The following is an 11139-nucleotide window of genomic DNA, read 5'->3' as shown; positions in this document are numbered from 1 at the left end:
TGGACCTAGAGTCTGTCATACAGAGTGAAGTAATTCATCATGAGAAAAACAAACACCGTATGCTAACACATATATATGGAATCTAAAAAAAAAAAAAAATGGTTCTGAAGAACCTAGGGGCAGGACAGGAAAAAGACACAGACATAGAGAATGGACTTGAGGACATGGGTAGGGGAAGGGTAAGCTGGGATGAAGTGAGAGAGTGGCATGGACATATATGCACTACCAAATGTAAAACAGATAGCTAGTAGGAAGCAGCCACATAGCACAGGGAGATTAGCTCAGTGCTTTGTGATCACATAGAGGGGTGGGATAGGGAGGGTGTGAGGGAGACGCAAGAGGGAGGAAATATGGGGATATATGTATATGTATAGCTGATTCACTTTGTTATAAAGGTGAAACTAACACACCATTGTATAGCAATTATACTCCAATAAAGATGTAAAAAAAAAAAAGATACTCAAATATGCACAACAGGTTTTCCAGCACAGGTAGTGTAGTGTTTAAAACTCGAAAATAGCCAGACTGGATAGTTAGTGCTAAACACATGAGATAAAACACAAAAATCAGTTTTTGTGTTTACATTCATTGATTGCTCACTCTGTACCAAGCACTTCACAGTTATAATCTCATTTAATATTCAAAGTAACTTCCATTAGTCCCATTAAACAGATGAGAAAACTGAAGCTTAAAATTAATTAGATAACTTGCTAAAAATCACAGCTAACATGTAGTAGAGACAATTGAAAACATAGTTCTAACCATTGTACAACTACTTATTAGATCTTCAGGCTTCCTATTTCTTCATCCAGGGAGAATGTCGAGATGGAATTGAGTGGAACACCCCTTTAGAAAAACTATGGTGCCTCAACAACTCCAATTTGGAGACAGAAGCTATGTGATGGCCTCAAGCCTTCCTCCACCATTCTCATGGGTGGCAGTGGTAATCAGAATGAGGAAGAGAGAAAGGAACATTACAGATAATCAGTGGGGTGAAAAGCCTCAATAACAGGTCTGCAATCACAGCACAAGTTGATGTCTGAGAGAAAGGATGCAGTGGAAAGTGCTAGAAGACAGCCACTGGGAATCAGGTAGCTGTGAATGAGATGAGGTTCCTGGAGACAATATATGCAAATTCCTGAAAACAGATGACAGTATCTTGTTACTGTGAGATCTTTCTCAACCCTATGACCATTAATTGCACCTGACAAGACATTCTTTTTATCCAAAAGAAAGAGTCAGAAAACTGGCAGTCTCCTAAATTTTCATGCCTATAACAACTTGCAGAAAATTTTCATGCCTATAACAACTTGCACAAAAATGAGGCCAAGTTTTTTTATACGAAATTTTATTATTTACACTTAGAAGCACAAAGAAAAAGAAGATACACACTATATAAAGTCTTTAGGATTTTCTATATAAAGACTTTAGGATTTTCTATATAATACCAAAACAATTATAAATATATAATAATATCATTTAACATTTTCTTCAAAGACTTTTTTGGTATTTCTATGCTTACAGAGAATTGAATACCCAGCTACTGTTGATGGCTTATTAATTGCTCTCTGTTATATTTTTGAGAAATTTATAAAATGAGCAGAATACAACTGGAAGTATAAAATAATTTTAAACAAAACATTTTAGGCATTGACAAAAATAAATAGGTTGTTACATATGTAAGCAAAGAATGGAGGTGAGTTTCAGGCTATGCAAAATCAGTTCTATGTATAGTTTTTTTTTTAAAGTAGCGTTTATTTACAATATGGTATTAGTTTTTGGCATACAGCATAGTGATTCAGTATTTTTACAGATTATACTCCATTAAAAGTTTTTATAAGGTAATGGCTATATTCCTTGTGCTATACAACATATCCTGTTGCTTCTGTATTTTATACATACTAGTTTTAATCTCTTAATCCCATACCCATATATTGCCCCCTCCTCCTTTCCCTCTCCCCACTGGTAACCACTAGTTTGTTTTCAAATTCTGTGAGTATATTTCTGTTTTGCTATATACTTTTGGTTCTTATATTTTTTTAGATTCCACATGTAAGTGATATCATATAGTATTCATCTGTATCTGACATTTCACTAAGCATAATAGGTCCATCCATACTGCTGCAAATGGCAATGTTCCATTCTTTTTCATGGCTGAGTAGTAACCCATTGCATATATAAATACCAATTCTTTATTGATTCATCTGTTGATGGATACTTGGGTTGCTTTCATATCTTGGCTATTGTAAATAATGCTGCTATGAATATTGGAGTGCATGAATCTTTTCAAATTAGTGTTTTCAATTTTTTTCAGATATATACTCAGGAGTGGAAATGCTGGATCATATGGTAGTTCTATTTTTAGTACTTTGAAGAACCTCCATACTCTTTCTCATAGTGGCTCCACCAATATACATTCCCACCAATAGTATACAAGGATTTCCTTTTCTCCACATCCTCACCACAATATATTTGTAGACTTTTCAATGACAACCTTTCTGAGAGGTGTGAGGTGATATCTCATTGTTGTTTTGATTTGCATTTCTCTAATAATTAGGGATGTTGAGCATCTTTTCATGTACCTGTTAGACAGCTATATGTCTTATTTAGAAAAATGTCTACTCAGATCTCCTGCCCATTTATTGATTGGTTTGTTTGGTCTGCCCCTAGGGTCTTCATAACCATTTTTTTTTAATTTTTAATTTTTTAATTTTTTGCGTTACACGGGCCTCTCACTGTTGTGGCCTCTCCTGTTGCAGAGCACAGGCTCCGGACGCGCAGGGTCAGCGGCCATAGCTCACGGGCCTAGCCGCTCTGAGGCATGTGGGATCTTCCCAGACCAGGGCACGCACCCGTGTTCCCTGCATCAGCAGGCGGACTCTCAACCACTGTGCCACCAGGGAAGCCCCTTTTTTTTTTTAGATTCCATATATATGTGTTACAGTATTTGTTTTTCTCTTTCTGACTTACTTCACTCTGTATGACAGATTGTAGGTCCATCCACCTCACCACAAATAACTCAATTTCATTTCTTTTTATGGTTGAGTAATATTCCATTGTATAAGTAATTACTGATAGCCATGTACTTACTGCCATTTTCTTCCTTGTTTTCTGACTGTTTTTGTAGTTCTGTAGTTCTTCTCTGTTCATTTCTCCTTCCTTTTGTTTCTTCTCCTGTGGTTTGATTTGTTTTTCTTTAGTAGTATGCTTGTACTCCTTTCTTTTCTTTGTTTTTAATGTATGTATTATAGATTTCTGTGGTGACCATGGGATTAATGTATGTTGATCTATATCTATATCTACTTGTTTTAAACTGGTATTCATTTCAGTTCAAACACATTCTAAAATATCTACTTATTTTACTCCCCTCCCTCATATTTTGTGTTTTTGATGTTATATTTTACATATTCATGTTCAACAATTAACTGTTTAGTTTAGTGTACCTATAGCTGCTTTTACAATTTTTTGTTATTAATCTTCATAGTGGCTTAAGTGGTTGATCCTTAGTCCTTACTATATATTTGCCTTTCCTAATGGGATTTTCCTGTTTCTATAGATTCTTACTTCTTTTCCACTTAGCAAAGACCCTTCAACATTTCTTTGAGGGTGGATTTAGTATTGATGAACTCTTTTAGTTTTTGCTTATCTGAGAAGTTCTTTAACTCTCCTTCTATTCCAAATGATAATCTTTCTCGGTAGAGTATCCTAGGTTGCAGGTTTTTTCCTTTTAGTACTTTAAATATATCATGCCACTCCCTTCTGGCCTGCAGTGTTTCTATAGAAAACTCAGCTGATAGCCTTATGGGAGTTCCCTTGTAACTGACTGTTTTTCTCTTGCTGTCTTTAGAATCCTGGCTTTACCTTTAACTTTTGCCATTTTAATTACATGTCCTGGTGTGGGTCTGTTTGGGTTCATCTTGTTTGGGATGCTCTGTGCTTCCTGTACCTGGATATCTGTTTCCTTCTTCAGGTTTGGGAAGTTTTCAGCCATAATTTCCTCAAATACATCTTCAATCCCCTCTTTTCTCTTTTCTCCTTCTGGGGCCCCCATAACAGGAATGTTGGTATGCTGAACGTTATCTTAGAGATCTCTTAAACTGTTTTCATTTTTTAATTTGTTTTTCTTTTTGCTGTTCTGATTGGGTGATTCCCATTATTTATCTTCCAGAGTATTTATGCATTCTTCTGTGTCACTTAGTCTGATATTCATTTCTTCCAGTGTGTTTTTTACTTCAGCTATTGAATTCTTCATTTCTGATTGAGTCTTTTTTATATTTTCTAGTTCGTTAATAAACTCTTCACTGTGTACCACTATTCTTTGCCCTAATTCAGACAACATTCTTATTATTACTGCTTTGAGTACTTTATCTCATAAATTGTTTATTTCTGTTTAATTGCTTTTTCCGGGGTTTTATCTTGCTCTTTAATTGAGAGTAGTTCCTGTGTAATCATCTTACTTAACTTTCTCTGCCTCTATGAATTTATGTGAAACAGTTACCTACTGTGTTCTTGAAGGGGTGTTATTATGTGGAAGTGTCCCTATACAGACTGCATGTGCCCAGTGCCTTTGGTGGCAGAGCTGAAACTGACATAGACACAAGTCATGTCTTTCCTCAAGGTGAGCTGGCAGCTATCACTTTGATGGAGGTGGGGCTGAAGATGGAAGGTCTAAGGCTAGAATGAGTGTGAGGCGGGGCTTCCTCTCTGCCCAGTGGCCATCACAACCCTATGGGGGAAAGGTCTGATCTCAAGTTGCTGGAGTGGAAGCCCTGAGGGTCTGCCCTGAGCTGCTTCTGTTACCTTTAAGTATGTGTTTTCCCCTCTCTCTGCACCAAGACTTTTGCCCCAGAGTGGGGGAGTACTGAAGCAAGTGGGGCTTGTGAGGGCTCTGGGCTCATGTCAGCTGCAGACAGAAGTCTTAGCTGTCTCTGATGTGCTGCCTATGTAGGCGCCCCCAGTTGATTCCCTTGTTCCATTCATACACAGTCTCGGGTTCAAGTCTCCTTTGTCCCCCACAGACGATCACTGCCCCCAGTCTCTGGCGCCACTACCCTGCTGGGCAGGCGGGACCCAAGTGGACTCTCAGCGTGTAACGGGGTGTAAGCTGTGGTGGAGCAGCCACCATAAGAAATCTGATGCTCTGCTTGAGTAAGTGCCAATGATGGCTGCTGCCAATCCACTCAGGCTCCTCCACAGGACCATGTTGCCTCTTAGCTCCTCCCATAGTCGAGTCTTCTCCACAGTCATGGCCACCCCGGTTCCAGGGCTGTGCTGTGATGTGGAGCGAGCAGGGCTGGAGTGTTTGTTCAGGTCATGCTGAGGCACACAGAGAGGTGGTCCCGTGAAACTGGCAGCTGCTAGAACAGATCTCTCTCCACCCTGACCTGGAGGCAAATCAGCATGTGTGTTTTTCATGATCAGATTCCAGACTTCACATAGCCCTCCTGTTAGTCCTCCAACCAGTCAGGTCTTCCCCCATATAAGACCCCAGGACAGGGGCACCCAATCTGTGGCTGTCACTGCTCAATCCTAAAAGGGGGATGTCTGCCTGTGAATCCTCCTTTTTCCTCCCCTTCTCCTCCCAGATGCACAGGTGCCAAATTGATCACTTTTCTTCCCTTCCTACCAGATTACATGTGCATATTTCTTAAAGCCCTGGTTGTACAGGAGTTCTTCTACCAATTTGAAGCTAGTTAAAGTTGTTCCACGTGTAGATTATTTCTGATGTGTTTGTTGGGGGAGACATGCTCCATATCCTCTTACTCTGCCATCTTCAATCTCTCCCTATTTACAGTTTTTCTAACAATTCTTTTTAAATGATATATTTTGGAGAAATTGATAACACTAGAAATATTAAAGGGATACATATCCTGAGTACTAGAATAATAGCCTTCTATTTACTACTTCAAACTATACACCTAAAATATCAGTTGATTTATGCTCTTAATGATTCTGACTTAGATATGATTAAAGAGGTTGGAAGCTATGGTTTTGATGAAAATTATTGCTTTCCTAAAATGATAAGTCAAAAGTTAATTCCTAATTGCCTCTTAGGAAAGACCTTTCATTATTCTTCTGAGTATTATTAATGGCTTCTAAAATCCTACACTCTTAAAGTGATTATAATCATGAACCCTGGAGCCATACTGCATCAGTTTAAAGCTCTGTGCCTCCACTCAAGACCTGAGCTGATGTCACTCTACAATCAAGAAAACTTGGGAAAGTTACTTCAGTTCCTTATACATAAAATGTAGATAAGTGCTCGCTTCAGCAGGACATATAGTAAAAATTGGAATGATATACAGATAAACATGGCCCCTGCACAAGGATGACACACAAATTTGTGAAGCATTCCATATTTTTCTAGAAGGATTCAACAGCAGAATAACTAAGGCAGAAGAACAGATAAGTGACCTGGAAGATAAAATAGTGGAAATAACTGCCACAGAGCAGAATAAAGAAAAAAGAATGAAAAGAATTAAGGACACACTCAGAGACTTCTGGGAAAACATTAAACGCACCAACATTCGAATTATAGGGGTCCCAGGAGAAGAGAAAAATAAAGGGACTGAGAAAATATTTGAAGAGATTATAGTTGAAAACTTCCCTAACGTGGGAAAGAAAACAGTCAGTCAAGTCCAGGAAGCACAGAGAGTCCCATACAGGATAAATCCAAGGAGAAACATGCCAAGATACATATTAGTCAAACTATCAAAAATTAAATACAAACAAAAAATATTAAAAGCAGCAAGGGAAAAACAACAAATAACATACAAGGGAATACCCATAAGGTTAATTGCTAATCTTTCAGCAGAAACTCTAAAAGCCGGAAGGGAGTGGCAGGACATATTTAAAGTGATGAAAGGGAAAAAACTACAACCAAGATTACTCTACCCAGCAAGGATGTTATACAGATTCGATGGAGAAAATAAAACCTTTACAAACAAGCAAAAGCTAAGAGAATTCAGCACCACCAAACCAGCTTTACAACAATCGATAAAGGAACTTCTCAAGGCAGGAAACAAAAGAGAAGGGAAAGACCTACAATAACAAACCCAGAACAATTAAGAAAACGGTAATAGGAACATAGATATCGATAACTACCTTAAATGTAAATGGATTAAATGCTCCAACCAAAAGACACAGGCTGGCTGAATGGATACAAAAGCAATATCTGTATATATGCTGTCTACAAGAGACCCACTTCAGACCTAGGGACACATACAGACTGAAAGTAAGAGGATGGAAAAAGGTATTCCATGTAAATGGAAATTGAAAGAAAGCTGAAGTATCAATTCTCATATCAGACAAAATAGACCTTAAAATAAAGACAATTACAAGAGACAAAGAAGGACACTACATATGATCAAGGGATCAAACCAAGAAGAAGTATAACAATTGTAAATATTTATGCACCCAACACAGGAGCACCTCAATACATAAGGCAAATACTAACAGCCATAAAAGGAGGAATCGACAGTAACACAATCATAGTAGGGGACTTTAACAACCCAATTTAACCAATGGATAGATCATCCGAAATGAAAATAAATAAGGAAACACAAGCTTTAAATGACACATTAAACAAGATGGACTTAATTGATATTTATAGGACATTCTATCCAAAAACAACAGAATACACTTTCTCCTCAAATGCTCATGGAACATTCTCCAGAGTGTTCTCCATTTGTGACCCCATATCTTGGGTCACAAATCAAACCTTGGTAAATTTAAGAAAATTGAAATCGTATCAAGTATCTTTTCTGACCACAAAACTTTGAGACTAGATAACAATGACAGGAAAAGAAAAACTAAAATATACAAACACATGGAAGCTAAACAATACACTACTAAATAACCAAGAGATCACTAAAGAAATCAAAGAGGAAATCAAAAAAAAATGACAATGAAAACACGATGACCCAAAACCTATGGGATGCAGCGAAAACAGTTCCAAGAGGGAAGGTTACAGCAATACAAACCTACATTAAGAAACAAGAAAAAGCTCAAATAAACAACCTAAACTTCCAGCCAAAGCAATTAAAGAAAGAAGAACAAAAAACCCTGAAGTTAGCAGAAGGAAAGTAATCATAAATATCAGATCAGAAATAAATGAAAAAGAAATGAAGGAAACAATAGCAAAGATCAATAAAATTAAAATCCAGTTCTTTGAGAAGATAAACAAAACTGATAAACCATTAGACCATAAACTCATCAAGAAAAAAAGGGAAAAGACTCAAACCAACACAATTAGAAATGAATACGAGCAACTATATGACAATAAAATGGACAACCTGGAAGAAATGGACAAATTCTTAGAAAAGTAAAACCTTCTGACTGAAGCAGGAAGAAAGAAAAACTATAAACAGACCAATCATAAGCACTGAAATTGAGACTGTGATTAAAAATCTTCCAACAAACAAAGGCCCAGGACCACATAGCTTCACAGAAGAATTCTAACATTTAGAGAAGAGCTAACATCTATCCTTCTCAAACACTTCAAAATATACTAGAGGGAGGAACACTCCCAAACTCATTCTATGAAGCCACCATCACCCTGATACCAAAACTAGACAAAGATGTCACAAAAAAGAAAACTACAGGCCAATATCACTGATGAACATAGATGCCAAAATCCTCCACAAAATACTAGCAAACAGGGGCTTCCCTGGTGGCGCAGTGGTGGAGAGTCCGCCTGCCGATGCAGGGGACACCGATTCGTGCCCCGGTCCGGGAGGATCCCGTGTGCCGCGGGGCGGCTGGGCCCGTGGGCCATGGCCGCTGGGCCTGCGCGTCCGGAGCCTGTTGCTCCGCAACGGGAGAGGCCACAACAGTGAGAGGCCCGTGTACCACACACACACACAAAAAAATACTAGCAAACAGAATTCAACAGCACATAAAAAGGATCATACACCATGATCATGTGGGGTTTATCACAGGAATGCAACAATTCCCCAATATACGCAAATCAATCAATGTGAAACACCATATTAGCAAACTGAAGGATAAAAAGCATATAATCTCAACAGATGCAGAAAAAGCTTTCAACAAAATTCAACACCCATTGATGATAAATACCCTCCAGAAAGTAGGCACAGAGGGAACCTACCTCAGCATAATAAGGCCACATATGACAAACCCACAGCCAATATCGTTCTCAACGGTGTAAAACTGAAAGCATTTCCACTAAGATCAGGAACAAGACAAGGTTTCCCACTCTCACCACTATTACTCAACATTGTATTGGAAGTTTTAGCTACAGCAATCAGAGAAGAAAAAGAAATAAAAGGAATACAAATTGGAAAATAAGAAGTAAAACTGTCACTGTTTGCAGATGACATGATACTATACATAGAGAATCCTAAAGAGACTACCAGAAAACTACTAGAGCTAATCAATGAATTTGGTAAAGTAGCAGGATACAAAATTAATGCACAGAAATGTCTTGAATTCTTATACACTAATGATGAAAAATCTGAAAGAGAAATTAAGGAAACACTCACATTTACCATTGCAACAAAAAGTATAAAATCCCTGGGAATAAACCTACCTAGGAGAGAAAAGACCTGTATGCAGAAAACTAAGACACTGATGAAAGAAATTAAAGATCATACAAACAGATGGAGAGATACAGCATGTTTTTGATTGGAAGAATCAACATTGTGAAAATGACTATACTACCCAAAGCAATCTACAAATTCAGTGAATTCCCTATTAAGCTACCAATGCATTTTTCACAGAACTAGAACAAAAATTTCACAATTTGTATGGTAACACAAAACACCTCGAACAGCCAAAGCAATCTTGAGAAAGAAAAATGGAGCTGGAGGAATCAGCCTCCCTGACTTCAGACTATACTACAAAGCTACAGCAATCAAGACAATATGGCACTGGCACAAAAACAGAAATATAGATCAATGGAACAGGATAGAAAGCCCAGAGATAAACCCATGTACATAGTATCACCTTATCTTTGATAAAGTAGGCAAGAGAATACAATGGAGAAAAGACAGCCTCTTCAATAAGTGGTACTTGGAAAACTGGACAACTACATGTAAAAGAATGAAATTAGAAGACTCCCTAACACAATATACAAAAATAAACTCAAAATGGATTAAAGACCTAAATAAAGGGCAGACACTATAAAACTCTTAGAGGAAAACATAGGCAGAACACTCTGTGACATAAATCAAAGCAAGATCCTTTTTGACTCACCTCTTAGAGAAATGGAAATAAAAACAAAAATAAACAAATGGGACCTAATGAAACTTAAAAGCTTTTGCACAGCAAAGAAAACCGTAAACAAGAGGAAAGGACAGCCCTCAGAATGGGAGAAAATATTTGCAAATGAAGCAACTGACAAAGGATTAAACTCTAAAATTTACAAGCAATTCATGCAGCTCAGTATCAAAAAAACAAGCAACCCAATCCAAAAATGGGCAGAAGACCTAAATAGACATTTCTCCAAATATGATATACAGATTGCCAACAAACACATGAAAGGATGCTCCACATCACTAATCATTAGAGAAATGCAAATCAAAACTCCAGTGAGGTATCACCTCACACCAGTCAGAATGGCCATCATCAAAAAATCTACAAACAATAAATGCTGGAGAGGGTGTGGAGAAAAGGGAACCCTCTTGCACTGTTAGTGGGAATGTAAATTGATACAGCCACTATGGAGAACAGTATGGAGGTTCCTTTAAAAACTAAAAATAGAACTACCATACAACCCAGCAATCCCACTACTGGGCATATACACTGAGAAAACCATAATTCAAAAGGAGTCATGTACCACAGTGTTCATTGCAGCTCTATTTACAATAGCCAGGACATGGAAGCAACCTAAGTGTCCATCAACAGATGAATGGATAAAGAAGATGTGGCAATATATACAGTGGAATATTACTCAGCCATAAAAAGAAACGAAATTGAGTTGTTTTTGGTGAGATGGATGGACCTTGAGTTTGTCATACAGAGTGAAGTAAGTCAGAAAGAGAAAAACAAATACCATATACTAACACATGTACATGGAATCTAAAAAAAAAAAAGAAAAGGCTCTGAAGAACCTAGAGGCAGGACAGGAATAAAGACACAGACGTAGAGAATGAACTTGAGGACATGGGGAGGGGGAAG

General features: G+C 37.8%; 1 non-coding gene across 1 annotated transcript; it reads left to right on the top strand.

Moving 5' to 3' along the window:
• Positions 1-6258: 6258 nt before the first annotated feature.
• Positions 6259-6363, top strand: LOC114884920. The gene has a single exon (XR_003790976.1). It is a non-coding gene; the product is annotated as a U6 spliceosomal RNA (small nuclear RNA).
• The last annotated feature ends 4776 nt before the right edge of the window (positions 6364-11139 follow it).

Source organism: Monodon monoceros, unplaced genomic scaffold (assembly GCF_005190385.1).
Source record: "Monodon monoceros isolate NGI ecotype Baffin Bay Population unplaced genomic scaffold, NGI_Narwhal_1 Super_Scaffold_5, whole genome shotgun sequence".
In the NCBI taxonomy this organism is placed as follows: domain Eukaryota; kingdom Metazoa; phylum Chordata; class Mammalia; order Artiodactyla; family Monodontidae; genus Monodon; species Monodon monoceros.
The sequence above is the reverse complement of the archived record's forward strand: the minus strand, read 5'-3'. Positions and strand labels throughout refer to the sequence as shown.